The sequence below is a fragment of the Castor canadensis genome, chromosome 3 (genome assembly GCF_047511655.1).
Source record: "Castor canadensis chromosome 3, mCasCan1.hap1v2, whole genome shotgun sequence".
Lineage (NCBI taxonomy): Eukaryota > Metazoa > Chordata > Mammalia > Rodentia > Castoridae > Castor > Castor canadensis.
Window position 1 is genome coordinate 71,076,763 of NC_133388.1, and position 17,884 is coordinate 71,094,646.

Sequence of the window (17,884 nt, forward strand, 5' to 3'; positions counted from 1 at the left end):
ACTGTGGAAGCCTCTCTGGGGACACTAGGTAATCTGAAGAACGAGTAGAATGTTCGGCACAAGTCCTACAGAGAACTACCGCATGCTGATTTGCATTTCTGAGGCAGCATGGTTTCAAGTTCATTTAATCCTTGTACCAACCCTTGCTATTCAGCACATTGGCTTTTTCCTCATCTGAGAGCACAGCCTGTGGTGGGAAGTAGCCCCATGTACCCCAAAGCCTGCCAACCACCTGCACCCCTCTTCCAAGTTCCCAGCATCACCCAAGTGCTTCCGGCCAGCGGGTTAAGTATCTCTTATTACACGTGAATGCAGATTTTATTCACGTGTAATAAGGTGACTTTGTGTGTTGACGGAAAAGGAGGAGTATCAGAAATTGTGCCTTCAGATGTGTGCAGGGCTGCCAGAGTCACATGTGTCCTTCATGGTTGTTCATCACAAATGTAGTAGAGAGCCAGAGATGTTCTCTCTCTCAACTCGAGGTGAGTTGTGCTGAAATTGTTTGAAGACCCACAGGGTGTCAGGAAAAGAGACATATACTTAAGATTATAGAACACAGCCTTTTTTGCTGTCTTATCACGGTGTAATTTCCATGACGAGGAAGCAAAGTTCCCAAGAAGATTTAATTAGTGGTGCTGTGATTAAAGTTATAAGTCATTAATTGTGCCTCTGTAATGAGGTCCATTTGATGAGAAGAACCTTAGCTAAAAGTAACATGCATTACAAAATGCAAAGTGCTCCACGAAGGGTGGATGTGAACCAATGTTACAATAATTGACGTAAAATATCGTTTGCTCAAAGAGAGGTTTACCCCAATCAGGAAGAATGATTTTATTGCTTTTTCTTAATTATAAAAGTAGTAACATAATTATATGAAAACAAAGTTGTTTTTTTTAAAAGTAACGACATGAATATTGTAGAAAAGAAGGGTGAATCATGAGAATAAAATAGAAATTACCAAATAGTCTCAATTTCTAGAGATCACCTCTGATAGCACAATTTGGTTTTTTATTATTTTTGCTATGTGAATACAAGACTGAAACAATGCAATGAATAATGCTGAGATTTCCTTTTTCACTTAATGTACTGCGAATATTACATATTCTTCTGCTTCTTCATAGTGTTTTATTTGAATGTCTTTAAAGTATGTAAACCATCTTCTACAGTTAGACATCTTGGCTGCCTCTAAGTTTCTCAGAATGTATATGGTTCTCAATTGAACACCCTTATCGTTATATATCTGTGATGTTTTCTTAGATAAATTTCTAGATATGTAATGGTTAAATAAAAGAATATGTACTCTTCTAAGGGTTTGAAACACATGTACACATGCTGTTTGGCATGAGCTGGGCTGGGGATTCTATGAAGACCTACAGATAGACTTTTCCAAAGCTCTGTGTGTGTAAAATCAATTTGAATCAATACCTTCCTGAAGGTATGTATATAAATATATACACATATGTATATATACATAATCAACTTGAATCAATTTTCATCAGCAGTGTATACCACTTACTTGTACTTATCTTTATATACCAATATTAAGTATTATTATTAATTTTTTCCAATTTGACAAGTGAAAAATGATATTTGATACTCATAATTTGTACACCTCAGATTCTTAGTGAAGTTAAACATTCTTTCAAATGGTTATTGGCCATTTTAAAATGATTTATGTCCTTTGGCCCTTTTTTCTTATGGATGGTTTATCATTTTGTTAACTTGTAAGATTCTTTTCATCTAACAAGGCTTTTTTCTTCATCATCACTTTTATTTGATTTTTTAAAAATCAAAACTACTGAATTTAAAAACTACTGAAATGAAAGCAATGCACGGTTTTCCTTAGAAATAGCAGTTTGGCTAAAATCAGTTACAGAAAGACAGACTGCCCCTGACTACATACACTTGGTGTCTAAATGGGTTAAGTGCAGACTTCATTTGTTTTCTGGCAAATGCTTCTGAACCAAAAGCTAGATAACATCGTTTTTATAAATAATTGTGTTTTCATCTTGAAATAAATAAATTATAACTTTAAGATGAATAAAGGAACTTGCGGTTTCTAAGCATTAGCCAATCTTATATTTACAGTCTCCATTTCTAGAGAATTTCAATTCAAAATATTTTTAAAGGTCAGTTTATGTTTTCTTTTAATTCGTCTGCTTCATGGGGGCGGGGGTAGTGGTTCTTTTTCTCTCAGCAGTAATCTAAATTGGAACAAATACAGGTGAAAAATTTGAGCTCCAAGATAGATAAAAGGCACTCTAAGTGGTGTGCTAGACTGGCTAATTAAATAGAATTTGATATTTGATAATACCCACCCCACCCCATTCTCACTAAGTGACTGCCTGTCCCTCTTTGCTTCTGCCCTGAAGAAGTAACAGTGCCTCTGGCTGCCTGAGGCAGGGAGTAGGGAGAGATGGCAGAGCTGCGGTATTTTCCAAAGCAAGATGATTACGCATTCAAGCATATTTTCCCTGCTACTTAAAAATGTAATTGTGATCATGTGTGCATGCACGTACACGTGTATCAGTTTGCACACACCTTTTGCTGCCTGTTTGGACTCACTCATCATTAAATACATGCCTTTCAGGTTGCTTTTCAGAATTGTAAAATGGATGTATAATTTCTAAAAATTCTAATAAGACTGCTATTTTTTAAATGACTAGCAGCACCTGTGAACTAGTGGAGATAATGATGGCTAAGTCTACACCCAGAGAGTAGTTAAACAGGGCTGTCGGGCCCCTCTCATTTAGAAAAGGCTGCTAGCTTTAAGTAGAGTGACACCGTTGCTTGTTCCAGATTGTAGGGTGGAAGAGAGGATAATACTTTAAGTGATGAAGCTGGCATTTCCCATCTGCTGTACCTCCAACACAGCCTTCCTCCTCTCTACCAATCACAAATGCAAACTCTCTACCAATGGTTTGACCATCTGGCTTTCCCATCATACCCTGTTTCCACACCTGCAGAGTCAGAGCCCGTCCTTGATTGATGTTTCTTAAAATCAAAGGACAGACGATCATTTCTAAGATTGAAAATGGCTAAAACAACATTAATAACTTTTGTTAGTGTTTCTAGAATTGTTAGTAATCTTACCGCTGGGGTTTTGTGAAAAGTGCTTTTTACTTCTTTGTAGTAAATTACCGCATTCTTGCTAGCTGCTTACATTAGTGGTGCAGAACTCAGATGAAAGCACTGGACAAGAGTAGTCCTGAGAAGTTCAATGTTAAACCCGATGAATTCTGGGTTCAACAACAACCATTCTGCATTCAAGTAACATTATTATATATTATAATATAGCATGTATGATATAGCTAGAAATATACTTTATACATTCATTATACTATATAATACATAATAATTAAAATATTTACTTGCTCATGGTTCGCCTTCTCTTAGGGAGCCAAATGCCACCTAAGTGTTGTCTCCTAGCAGGCTCTGCTGATAGAAGAGCCATTTTAAACTTCTCTTTGAATCTGTGGAAGGGCCATGGGCTATTCTGAATGATTACTAAATTGACCATGTCCCTAGACTGACCTGCTGTCAGTGCCCCAAAGTCCCTTTCTTTCTTAATGACTCCTCAAACAGCAATTTGCCTGCTCTTGCTCTTACCTACTTTTTAAGAGGAATGACAAAGTATTAAGCTTTGTTTCCTTTCTCGATCCTATCAGCTTCCCCAAACACAGTAATCTCCTCCATCAGCCCCTCCCCACCACACCTTGTGCTGCTGGGATTACTGGGCCCCACTGGCCAGCTCTTTGCTCTGAGGAAGCTAATTTCTCTAAGTGTCACACACTTGGAGAACCTGGAGCCTGAGATAGCACAGGGCAGAAGCCAGGGCTTTCCTGGCACCCGACAAAACGACTGGCCACTTAATACCACATTTTTGCTTCCTTTTAGCACAGATGAGGGAGGAGGGTGATTTTGGAGAAAATGAAGGATTTTTTTTTTTTTTTTCTGTCTGCTAACTCTGCCCCAACAGGACTTTTAAATGAGAATAAGTGTGAAAGGCCCAGGACACAGGGAGACAATTAAATACAAGAGATAGACCACCCCGCCTGAATCCTGTGACACTATAATCCTGTGGGCCATAACCCTGCTGGGGGGTGTGGTGGAGGCTGCTGCGGCCTCTGCTGGTGGGTTTACTTCCTCCTTTCTTTGCGCAGCTTCACAGTGAGGAGCTGGTGTGAAACTGGAACTCAGTGTGGGGAGAGATGGGTGGAGGGACAGTCGCGTTATTGAGGTATTGCAAGTGTACTGACTGGTGATTCTACACGTACGCACTCTAGACTACAGGAAGCTCTCACGTCTCAGCACACTGTGCCCTGTTGGCCCCCCACCACCAGATTTTCCATTGCTCACTTCTAAAATCGAATCCCAGTTTCCAACTGCTGGCTAAATATATTGACTGCTTTTCTTTTCTTTTTTTTTATTCGCTTATTCACCTGTGCATACATTGTTTAGTGGATTGCTTTTCTACAGTTCAGTAGGACACGGGTGAGTTTCAGAAATTACAGAGCAATCTTAGTGAATCAAGCCAAGGTAAAGAACAAAAGAGATTTTTTTTAGTCGCTTACAGATGATACTAGATCCCTCCTTTGCTGTACAATGCTTCCTTTGAGGTGGCCTTTTTTTTTTTTAAGTGAAACTAAAACAATCTTGCCAATAAGGGTCATGGAAAATTTTACCAACTCCATTTGTTCACTGTGGCCCATTTCTTCTCATTTCTTGTCCTTCTTTACATATAAAAGTTTCCTGATTTATTTTTCTATGATAAAGAGCAATCTCTAAATAAAAGCTTATAAAAATACAAACACTATCAAGCACGTGAACGATTATGTGCGCACTCCCTTCCCAGTCACACTTCCCCATGGCTGTGGTCCTTTCAGCCATATGAACTTTAGCCAGAGTCTGTCAGGGTTTCTGTGAATCCTTAACAAGTGTGGAAAAGACACACAGGTAAGGAAAGAACTAGCAACAGCATGTCTCCCAAAAGCAAGGGAAAGGAGGAAAGAGAGTGTCAAAGTAGTCCAGGGAAAGATGGGAAGACAATTTCCTTTCTCCTGTCTTGGGAGTCAGTTCCTTGTGGGTGGGGTTCTGTCTTAGCCATCTTTATAAATTTATCAGACCAGAAAAAAATACCTAAAGAGGTGGTGTGAATGAATGAGTAAGAATGACAAACAAGAACTAGCTGTTGAGGTTTAAGAGTTCAGTGCAACAACTCCAGGCCTTTTCAGCTTATCACAGGCTTCCTAGGCCTGTCTTTTTGATATCTCCCTTTAGTTTTTAATCTGTAAAAGGCCAGTGTGTACCACATTGAGGTATAGTAGCACAAGCGGTTGCCGCTGAAGAACTAATACTAAAATTTAAAACCTTTCTGGAAGGAGTCCACACCCAGAAGAGGAAGTTTTGGGCTATAGCTACCATTAGTTCACTGGGGGAGTGTCCTAAAAACATCATTAACACTGAGAGAGGCTTCTAAACCCACCTGCCTCCTTTCATGGGGAGAAAGGGGCCACAGGGAACTCTCTAGGCTTAGATGTCCCCCTCCCCACATTAGCCACAACTGGTTGAGCCAGGAATCAACACAGTTCCAAAACAAGGCCTGGTGTGGCACTGGTAAGTGACTGTCAGAACCAGTCAAAGTCTCGGTCTTGGAGAGTTTGGACTTGAAACAGAGATGAATAGAAAGATGCAGACTGACTGACAAACAGAAGTCAATCCAGTGTTGAGGCAGAAACCAAGAGATGTGGAAAGAGAGGGAAGTAACAGAAATGATGAAGCCATAGATGACTTTAGTGAACAGAGGCTGTAAAAGAAGGTGTAGAAAGCTACGGGTTAGCAGAAAACTTGAGAGAAAGGAACAGGGTGCAGGAGTAGGTTTGGAAAAGTCAAGCCATGTTCTAGTTCTCCATGAGGCTTAGCATGCAGCACTAGAAACTGTGTACCTTGCTTCCTCAACACTCCCACATGTCCTTTCCCTGAGGCAAATGACAAGTTCTCCATATTTTCCAACTTGAAAAGATCCTTTTGTAGAAAGAACAGGTTATCTAGAGATAATCACAAACATCCCTTCCTTTGCAGTTTGAGAGCGATTGTAGAAAGACACACAGATGGCCTGGGGAGAGCTATGTAAGTGGTGGCAAATACTTTGATGAGGTTACCACAGTTCAAAGTCTTATTTTCTGCACTGTAATTCTTGGCATTTGATTTGTTTATACTTTCAGCCTCTAGAACTATGAGCTAAATAAACCTGTTTTCTTTATAAACTTACCCTGTCTCAAGTATTTCATTACAGCAATAACAACAATGGCAAAAACATATTAATACAAAACACTCTTAAGTTTCTTATCCCTTTTCTCTGAGCATCACTTCTCCTTTTCTTCTTTTGGGACCATAAATGTATCTAGTCCTTGCTGTTTGCCTCTTAATCTGTTTTCATCTCTTTGTCATCCATGAAAATTCACTTCAAGTCAATGGTTCTCCTCTATCCAGACTTCTATCAAAATAGCTCTCATCAGTGACACTTTTCCATATTTCTAAATCCCAGTGGGGCCCTCCCACCTGAAAACCCTCACAAATGTCTCAAATTCATTGAGTTCAAAACAGAAATTATTGTCTTTCCCCAGAAAGTTCTCTCTCCTATGTTTCTCCACCTTCCCTAGAAGGGAACCCAGTGAGCCAGGGCTAAAATTCAGAATCCTTTTTACTCTTCCTCACTCTAGTAGCTATGATTCTAAAATCCTAGGAGTTCCACCTATGTAATATAGATTTCATTCTCCTCTGTGTAATGCAATGTAGCAAACTATGCCAAAATTTAGCAGCTTAAAACAAAAGTGTTTATATTTCATACAGTTTGTGATGGTTAGGAATCTTGGTGTGGCTTGGTTCATCTGGTCTCTCATGAGCTTGTAGGCAAGCAGTTGTCTGAGGCTGTCATTTCAAAGTTTAATTAGGACTGGGCTAAGATTACTACCTCTTCTGAGATCACTTGAGTGGCTTTCTGCAGGTCTCAGCTCCTTGCCAGCTATTGGCTGGAAGCTTCAGGTCCTCACCATGTGTCAGGTCACCTCCTCAGAGGGGCTGGAGAACTTAAAGTATCCTGTCTTTTTTGGTTTGGGTCATTGTTGATTCCTGGCTCAACCAGTGTTGTCAGGTGGTGCCTGGTGCTTCACATTCCCTTATCTCAAGCCCCAGTTCCTCACCTCCCAGGCTGCACCTCCTCCTGATCTTTGTATATGGTCCAGAGGGCTGTTTCCCCTTGCTACAGAGCCTATGCCTGACCTGGTCCTCTGCCTGGCCCACTGTGTCCAGCCCCTCCTTGACTCACTCTTCAGGCAGATGTCACCCTCTGAGGTCCCACTTCTTACCCTCCAGCTACTTCAGTTTCCTTACGAGCTCTCAGAACATCTTGCACTTCCCCAGCTCCTACTTGTGTGACTGTTTGACATCTCCTTTTCTCTCTAGACTGAAGCCTCCATGACGGCAGGCCCTGTTTTGCTCACAACGTCTGGCACTGGCTATGAATGCAGAGATTATCATACAGTCTTCAGGCTCCATTGTCACAGACACCATGGCATTTCCAGTGCTCCTGGATCTCCCTTGCTCAGTCTTGGTGGTCCCCTCATGCCTGCAGGACAGAGCTGCCATTCTTCAGCTTGGCATTCATGGCCCCTGAAATGTGGTTTCTCCCCTCTGGTTTGGCTTCACAGACCCCTAAGTTCTACCTGCTGGTCCTGAGGCATGCCGTATGCTTTACTTTTGTCATCTTGTTCTTATTGTTCCCTGTACCCTGCAATGGATTATATCAAAATCTCTTTCTAGAAAAAAAACTCTATGTAGTCCTTATTTTTATAAATAAATACTTGCATGTGCTTAATATGTAGTAGGTACTAATCTAAGAGCTTTCCTTATTGTTTGTTCATTGAAAGACTGTGGCAAAGACACAAGATAAATCCACTTACTATTCCCCGAAGTCACAGAAAACTTAACTAATTCGAATTACTTAAGTGTCAGGCTGGAAATTGAGCCCAGGAGGGTCTGGTTCCTGAGAACAACTTTGGACTCTGGGTACTTTTTCTGCTACTGGACTGTTACCACTGGGGGGTGGGGTGGTGGCTATCATATCATTCCTCTTTGTATCCACTCAGTAGGTTCTAACTACTACCTAATAAATCAGTGAAGTATGGCCAGAGACTTAGGCAGAAAATGATGGAGGAAATCTCTCCTTTACAGAACTTATATAGATGACAATCACATGTTTTTACTTCTTTGGTCACTAATAGTGATCAAAGAAACTCCTTAGCCCAGGATCAGGGATCTGAGATGTTCTAGGAATGAGTAATTGGAGTGCTACCATTTTCTCCTTTCATGCCACTTGGCTTTTCCCATCTGCACATTTGTATTTCACTCATTCTTGTGTAAGTTTGTTAGATTTAGAAGAAAGACAGAAAGAAAGGAAGGAAGGATGAAAGGAAGGAAGAAAGAGGGAAGGAAGGAAGAAAGAAAGAAAGAAAGAGGGAAGGAAGGAAGGAAAGGAGGAAGGAAGAAAAGAAAAATGACCAGATGCCAAGTTTAATTTGAATTTCATATAAATGACTAATTTTTTAGTATAAGCCTGCTCTCAATGTTACACGGGGACACACTTATCTTAAAAATTATTTATTGATGGTCTGAGTTTCAAACTTAACTGAGCATCCTGTATTTCATCTGGCAAACCTATTCTTGTGGCTTTCAGGCCTGAGGCTCTCTGGTTCCCGTGACTGCAATCGTAGGATGGTGACCTCATTTTTGGCACTTCATGGAAATTTCATGCTGAGCTGCTTTCCACCTATTCAAGTATCAGTCACTGGGACCACACTTTTCACTCCTCTTAGCATAAAGAATCCAGCAGATCAGGATCTCCAAAGAGTACAAATCAGTGTCCCTTTCCAAGCTGCACACCAAGGGACTGTGGCAGCAGAGTCCACACAGTGTCGTTGCAAGAACTGACACCAATACCTGTTGTCAAGAGTTAAGTCAAGTCAACGCTTTGAATGTTCTCCTTTGGATAGAGGATCTGTAAGTAATGAACCCCAAGCACCGTGTATATATACAAGTGCTTAGTACATGCCCAGTTACTAAGTTCAGCTTGCAAGTTTTAAGAAATTTATTAGTATAAAGTGCACAGACCAATAGAGGAAACACAAAAAAGAAACTTAAAAGGAAAATGCATTTTTAAAATTTTGGTAGTACTGAGGTTTGAACTTAGGGCCTTGCACTTGCTAGGCAGGTGCTCTACCACTTAAGCCATGACACAAAGAGCTTGAAAATGCATATTTTAAATCTTGTCCTTTGCCCTTGGGGCAATGGTTTGTGCCAAACTTACTTTTTCCCAAGACAATACCACAGAGCTAGCTTGGTGACTAGTGGTAATTTTTTTTTTCTTTTCATGTTTTTTTAACTTTTCGGCTGTTTTCAAACATAAAAGTAAAGAGAATAGTATAATCAACTCCCATATACACCTAGCAGGATAATTACTAACATTGTGCCATATATATCTTCCTGTAAATTTTGCCAAATTAATTTAATTGAAACATAAATACCACAATATTTCACTCTTAAATATTCTGAGAAAAGGAGGACTTAAATATTCTGAGAAAAGGAGGACCCTTTTTTAGTCAACCACAATACCATCCTATACCTACAAATTAATAATTTTTATATTATCTACATTTCATCTGAATTACAATTCCTCAATGTCCCCAACATGTCTATTTACAGTTGATTTATTTAAATTAGACCCACACGGTAAATATGCTGACACTCGTGATCATATATCACTTGAAGTTCTCTTCATCACCCTCCTCCATGCCCAATCTAGCCAGAAACCTGTGTTAAATTCTCTCATTACACCAGTACTTTTCTACTACAGCTAAATAATAATTTATGAAATTACCTTTTTTAGTGCATCTTTTCCCAGCTGAGATTTCAATTGGAGACCAACCATGTGTATCGTGTTCACAGTTGTGTCCCAGCTTCTAGCAAAGGTCACAGAAATACAGGAGATCAATAGAATGGAATGAGTGAGTGGATGGATGGATGGATGGATGGATGGAAGAAAGAAGGAAGTAAATATGAAGCCACTCAAGTTTCTGGGAGGACTTGAGCAGTGGATTGACTGGGCCAGTTGGATACTCTAGGCCCTGCTCTCATGCTGGGTGGGCAGGTCTGGAGAAAGGTCAGAAAAGACTGCTTTGGATGAGAGAAGGTGAAAGGAAGTCAAAGAATTTGTTGTATGACATCACCTTGGCCAAGAGGGGACTCTACTTTCTTTGCATTCGCTTCAGAGATGGAGAACAATATCTCATATCCACTCATTCCTGATGACAAATCTTACAAAGAAACCTGAAAGTCCCTGAGACCTATGGCTTCTAGGACTTCCTTCTAGATGCAGCTCAGATGCTAAAGAAAAAGAAAGTCTTGGATTCATATCTTTCCCTGAAGCGTCTAGATGCATTACAACAACAACAAAAATCTGTTATAAAGCAATGTTAATGTTCTGTAGAATTTCACTGAATAATTTCCTACAGAGATCCCAGCAGTCCCTTCCATAATGTTCACAGCAAATGTGTTGGCATCACTTAACCACAGCACTTTCCTCAGGATGGCAGCTCCCACAGACACTATTTACATGCTTTGGCTATTTAAATCTTAACTACAAATTATTGCATAAAGGTTAATAGAACTGAACCAAGCTTTAGCAAAGGACCTATGCACAAAATTGCCTCATGTATTTGTGGATGATGATAGAAATAAACATTGGGAAGAACATGAGGTGTGACAAGGGTAATACCAATGGAAGAGCAAGCAGAGATGCCAATTCTGAGGGCTTCCTTTTATTCTAGCAGCAGGGGAAAAAGTCATTTTATGGTCGTTTGTTTCCAATTGCCCTTTTAGCCTTTAAACAGTCCACATAAGATGCCTACTGAATCAACTACGAGATTTTCCTTTGTTGTTAATAAGGTCTCCCCGCTGAATGGTGACAGCTGATTATGTTGGTCATAGAAGCATTGTGCAACTGGTCAGTGACATCTTTAAGGGGAAGGAGGCGCTATGCCTTATGGAACGGTCCTACCTGGTTACGGTGACTTTATATAGCAGCCCCTGTGTTTCAGTTGTGTTCTTTATCTGCTTTTGAAGAAATACTGTGAACCCAAAATGCTCCTGATAATTCTCTAACATCCTCTAAAAGGCAACATGACAGGTACACAGCTGGGTTTAGAATGACTGGTCATATAGTCACCCTGATAGCTTACACAGGATGAGGCTGGTAGCTTAAGTTCTAGTTTGAAGCTTGTCAAAGTCCAGATCAGAAAGGGTCCACCCTACCCAGTTCCCAAATCTTTCTGGCTTAAAGACCCACGTGGACGCACAGGCTTTGGGCAGATGGTCACAATCTCAGCCCAGGAGACCCGAAGAGTGACTAACGGTCGGCTTCTGCTCTCTGCTCTCAGTTGTGGTGACATCCCCCGGGTCCTTCCTTCCCTTCCTTCCTCACCGTCCACGCACCAGATTTCGTGGGCTGCCAGGGACATGCTGGTCACAAGTGTTCCACATGGGGACTGGGGTTCTGGAGGATGCGACGCCCAGCAAGGCTTGGCACACGGTTCTGGCGTCACTTTACCCACCCTTATCCGAGGAGTGGACTGCTGCTTAAAAGCTCTGAGAGGCACTGCTGTAGGAGGAAAGCGGGCAGTCAGCTAGCACCGGGAGGCCCGTCGGAGGACTGTCCATCCGAATCCGTGCACACAGAGCAGAGTGCGTCATATGCAGTTACACCTAGCTCTTTCCAAGACTTCTGTCATTGCTCCACAGTGCCATGGATCCTTCCAGTCAGTGTCTTCTCTTGCCTCCGATCTTTCCAGGTTAGCCCTACTGCGAAAGACGCTCTGAGCTGCTCTGAGCTCAGGTTTCCACTTCTCCCTAAAAGAGTGCATGAGGTCCTTTTCTTGTTTGCTCTTCTTAGGCCAGAGAAACACATGCACTTAGAGGGTGGAGGCAGAGGGACACTTGAGCCAACTTTGTTATTTTCTGAGCAATCAGAGATTAGAGAGATTAAAACAAAGATCAGAACAGAGATGGCCTTACTGTGTCAGCTCTAAACAGTTTGAAGCTAAGTCTGCCTCTGGGGGAGTTTAGTAACTCAGGACAGGGAGAACAAGTGGCCTGACAAAGGCCTGACTTTCATACCAGACATCTTGGTTCCCCAGACTTCATTTTGGATCTGGTATCCCTGCCTTTACCTGAAAAATGTAAGGCGTTTAATATTTTCAGGCTCTCCTTTCTCCAAGGGTGAAAGAATCCTAGCCTTGCCTTTCCTTCCTTCCTTCCTTCTTTCCTCCCCCTCCCCTTCCTTTCTCCTCCCCTTCCCTTCTTCTTTTCTCTCCTTTCCTTTTGTTTCCATTCTCTCACTCTTTCTGTCTCTTTCCCTACTTTCTTCTCTCTCTCTCTCTCTCTCTCTCTTATCTATCTTTCCATCATCCATCCATCCTAAAGCTACCTCTTTCAAATTACAGAGAAGTGCTTCCTGGTTCTGGTTATCTGGAATTTAATAAACAGATCCATGCTGACATTGTGATTTTATAGATTTGTCACATATCCCTTCTCAGCTTTTGTCTTTCTACATTTGTCCTATTAACTGTGAAAAGAGTGGTCTCAACCGGGTGCTGGTGGCTCATGCTTGTAATCCTGACTATTTGGGAGGCTAAGATTGAGAGGATCATGGTTTGAGTCCAGCCAGGGCAGATACTTTGAGAGACTACATCTCCAAAATAGACTAGAGCAAAATAGACTGGAGATGTGGCTCAAGTAGTAGAGTGCCAAGTTCAAACCACAGTCCTACCAAGAAAAAAAAAAAAAAGAAAGAAAACAGTGATCCCAATTCATTTACCCTAATAAACTTAGTCAACCTTGTTCTCTCGCCACTTGCCAATTTATTTTCTGATAATACTCAATTTAGAAGTGTATTACATGGTATATTCATTTTCTATTGTTGCTGTGACAAATACCATCAACTTTGCAGCACAGAACAACACAAGTTTATTATCTAGCAGTTTTGTAGGCTGGAAGTCTAACAGGGCTAAATGGACACTTTGGCAGGACTTCATCTTTTCTGCAAGCCTGAGGACTCTATTTCCTTGCTTTCCCCAGCTTCCAGAGGCTGCCTGCATTCCTTGGCTCCTGTCCCCCTTCCTCCATCCTCACAGCCAGCACTATAATGCCTCTCTGTTCCTGCTTCCATTATCATAGCTCTCCTCTCTAACTCTCTTCTGCTCACCCTTCCACTTTTAGGCCCTTTTTGATTACGATGGAACCATGGGTAAACCAGGTGTTCTCCCTGTGTTAAGGACAGTGAGTTAGTGATTTTAATTACATGTGCAACTTTAATTCCTCTTTGCCATGTACCTAACATAGTCATAGGTCCTAAAGTTACAATGTGGACATGTTTGGGGACCATTATTTTCCCTACCCTAAATACGAGTGTATGCACACTCATGTGCACACACACACACACACTTGTTTATAAAGTTTGTTCCATTTGATGTATGGAAATTTTGATTCAAGTAAACTAGATCTTCTTAAAGATAAGTTTGTGACAAACTTACTTTGTGACAAACTATTTTTGGTCTTCCCCATAGAATCTTTTTTTTTTTTTAATGGGATTTTTTTTAAAGGATTTAAAACACCTGCTAGTAAATTCCAATTACTTTGATTATTTTAGTCATCTTTCTTCAGTTTTATTATGTTCTTCCAGACATATGTGATACCCAGAGACTACTCAGGTGCTGATGTGTGGCATTTTATACATGGTTTGGCTGGGGTTTCCTGGAAAGATTTATTGGGAATGTCATTCAGAATGGTGAAAGTCAGCCTCTTCACAACTCTCTTTTGCTTTATAGAGGATAAAAATGTTAAACCAGAAATTGTGAGTGTAGACAGTAAGGAGAGGAAGAAGGAACAGAGGACAAGTACAGAAGAGTCTTCCTGATTCCTCTACCCACTCCTGGAGACATGTGTGACATGTGACAATGGAAGCCAAACTGTAGACTAAGCCACATGCTGACAGCCCTTCCTGGAAAGTCCCAGAGTCACCTCCAGTAGAAAGCAACCACAAGATTTTTAGCAGACTCCTACCACTGGCTTGGAGTTGACCAAGAATGACATATTCTATCTAGAAGACCAAAGAATTTCTTCCAAGAATTCAAAATGAAAGAGAACATTTTATTCTTGCCCAACTGCTTTCTCTTCCTGCTTTGGCCCAATTGAAAACAAAGTTTATCAACAGGCACCACAATTTATTAATTTATTTAACTAATAATCAACTATTTCTTGGGTACTGTGTTGACCCAACAGTTAGGAAACATTAACAAACACGTAAATGGGGCTCACTATGCCAAAGTGTCATTCTGGGAGACTAAACCTTACTAACTTCTTAAGTCCTCATACCCCAAGAAGAAAGTATTATTATTATGCCTATCTACAAACGGGAAAACTGAGGTTGGTAGCAATTCAGTAATTTGGCCAAGTGTTAGGGCAGATTCTACCCTAGGCTGCCTGACTTGGAGTCATTGCTGTCAACACATCACCATCCTGCCTCCTGTAGCCAGTCCCTGCCTACCAAGAATTTTTTTTTTTTTTTTTTTTGTGGTACTTGGTCTGGAACTCAGGGCCTTCACCTTGAGCCACTCCACCAGCCCTATTTTTTTGTGAAGGGTTTTTCAGGATAAGATCTCATGAATTTTTTTCCTAGGCTGTCATCGATCCATGATCCTCCTGATCTCTGCCTTCTGAGCAGCTAGGATTACAGGTGTGAGCACCAGAACCGGGCAAGAATTCATAGATTTATGGGGAGACAAAGAATAAGCAAGAAACCATAAGCATAAACTAAATTACTATTTGTTTTGTACACTGCTATCTCCCCAGCATCTGAAACAGTGCCTGTACATAAGTCGAGATTAAAGAAATATTTGTTGAATGGTGATATACTTTGTAATAAATATGAGAAAATCAATTAGTTGGATGAGGTGATAGATTCTCAGGTTGATGCAGGGGGGAGAAGGAGCTTGAGGGTGGTGGGGGGTGGAGAGCTGAGGGCAGGGGTAACTGTCCAACCAAACGAGAAGAGGGAGAGCAGGAGCTTCCTGATCTAGGGCCTTTGCTCACTAGAATTTCCCCAGTCAGCTTGTGTAAACAGCAGGCAAGGTCTCAGAAGAAGGGCACATGGGCTCCACACTTAGTGTTCAATCCTGTTAGGAAGACAGGGAAAGCAGAAGAAAAAAAAAAGAAGAAAAATGTATTTGAGCCAAAACACCTTATTCTTTGGTAATCATCTTCATTTGTGGTCTTCTGTTTGTTTCATTTTATTTTTATACTTAAAATGTATTCTCATACTTCTTAATGACTTAGATCAGCAACTGGCTTTTGATCCATTTGATAAGTCTCTAATCTAGAGTAATCTTAACATCCCAATAACTCTTGAGGCCTAAACCTAATATTTCACATTCATAGTGATTTTCCCAAGGTCTAAATTTGGTTTGCTAGATTGGTTTGTGTTCTGGCCTTTGTTTCAAGGCTCTGACTCATGACTGAACACTGGACTGGAAGACCACACACTATTTCTGTACAGTGTCTTGGTTAGGAAGCCACATCTAGGAAACAGTACATCAGACTCCGTGTCAGCTAAAGACATTTAGCAAACTAATTTTCTTTCTAAAACCAGCTTTGTTGAAATGTAATTTAGATACCATACCATTCCCCAACTTAAGGTACACAATACAACTGATACTCAGAATGGTTAGTTCAGAGCTGTAAAATCATTACCACAATTAATTTTAGAACATTTTGTCACCCACTACCAGTCAGTCTCCTGTCCCCTACTCCCCGCTCTCCATCCTAGACAGCCATTAGTCTCCCTTTGGGTCCTGAAGCTTTACCTCTTCGGAACAAGGTCAACAAATGGAATCATACAAAGTGTGATCTTTCATGGCTTGCCTCTTTCACCTAGGATGGTGTTCTCAAGTTCATCTGTGTTGTAGCACATGGCAATAGTCCATTCCTTTTTATTGTCTAATCATATCTCACTGTATGAGTACCACACTTTCCTTTATCCACTAATCAGTTGGTGGGCACTTGGGTTATTTTTTATGATTTTGCAATATGAATAATGCTTCTATGAATATTTGCGTACAAGTTTTTGTGTGGTTGTATGTTTTTAGGCATATACCTAGGAGTAACACCAGGTTATATGATTACCCCACATTTAACATTTTGAGGAAATGCCAGGCTATTTTTCAGAGTGGTAGTCACATAATTTCACATTTCACAAGTGTTTGACTTTCTCCACATCCTCATTAACATTTGTTATTGTGTCTTTTTTTAAAATTATAGTTAACCTAGTAAGTATTAAATGGGCAGGATCTCATTTCAGCACTGATTTGCATTTCTAATTTTCTTTTTTCTTTTACTTTTTAAAAATGCCCAAATCTCAAAAATCATTCTCAAAAATGGTTCTTTGTATCAAGCATGGTGGTTCAGACCTATACTCTCAGCTACTCCAGAGGCTGAGGTGGGGAGATCCTTGGTCACAGTTCAAGACCAGCCTAGGCAACATAGTGAGACCATGTGTTTTTTAATTATTGTAAATTTTTTATTAGGATATATTCATTATACAGGAGGATTCACATTACAATTACAATTATACAATGTATAATTGTACATAATTATACAATGTACAATTATATTGTACATTGGTTAGATCACTCCCATCGAGAGACCCCATGTCTTAAAAAAAGACATCCCTGCATTCTCTGCATCCTTCAAGCATTGCCAACTTGAAGGAAGTCACTGCAACATAATTAGATTGTGAAATGGAAATACAAGACAGACAATGAGCCCAACACAGAAGCTGAATTTTTATTTTATTTATTTATTTACTTAGGCAGTACTGGAGTTTGAACTCACTTATTTACCAAATAATATTGGGCAACTCAATTTACTTCTTGTAGTCCTTTTTAAAATAAAATAATGATGATAATGATGATGATGATGATGATAAAAATGAGACAGGAATGTGAAAGGAGGATTATGGTGGGGGATGGAATCAAGATCCTCCTGTCTCTGCCTCCTAAGTAGCTGGGATTGTTAGGCATGTACCCAGTTTGGATGTGGGATTTTTTATGGCTGCATAGTATTCCATATTATGTACACATCTTAAGATATCTAAATATTTCCCTTTTGATAGACACTTGGGTGCTTTGAAATTTATGTAGAGAGTAACAACCCCTGATCTTATTCTCTCTTTTACCATATCAACACCCCTTGTTACCTTAAACATTATTCATTCCACCTTCAGCCTCTGGCTTATTTTACTGTTGAACACATCCTAACTTGCTAATCTCCCTCTTCATAGGAAGTTTCAAGAACTCAGCACCTGATCAGAGTACGACCGGTGTGGAATTAGGTGAACCACTACACTTTTCTTGAATTGCACTTTTTCTCATGAGACCAAAATGACAATAGTTAGTTTTACTAATTATGGCCTTTCATGGGGCTGTGGCAACACAACCTGCCCACCCCAACATGGTTTTTATTCCCCATGTCTCTCTATTTGAAGTCTCAGGCTTCTCCACACGTCCTCCAGTGTGGATGATTTGTCCCCAGGAGGTGGCCACAATTTCACTTGATCTTCCAGATCCTCTGCACCTCCAACAGTTTGTCTCCCCTAACAGTACTCTGGATATAAATCTGAGTGCTTAAATGCAAACAGCTTCTCTTACTTAAAAAGGCTTTCCTTCCCAAGAAATAAAAGTGAGGAAGCTGAGTGATATATGAGGCTCCAGAACTCATT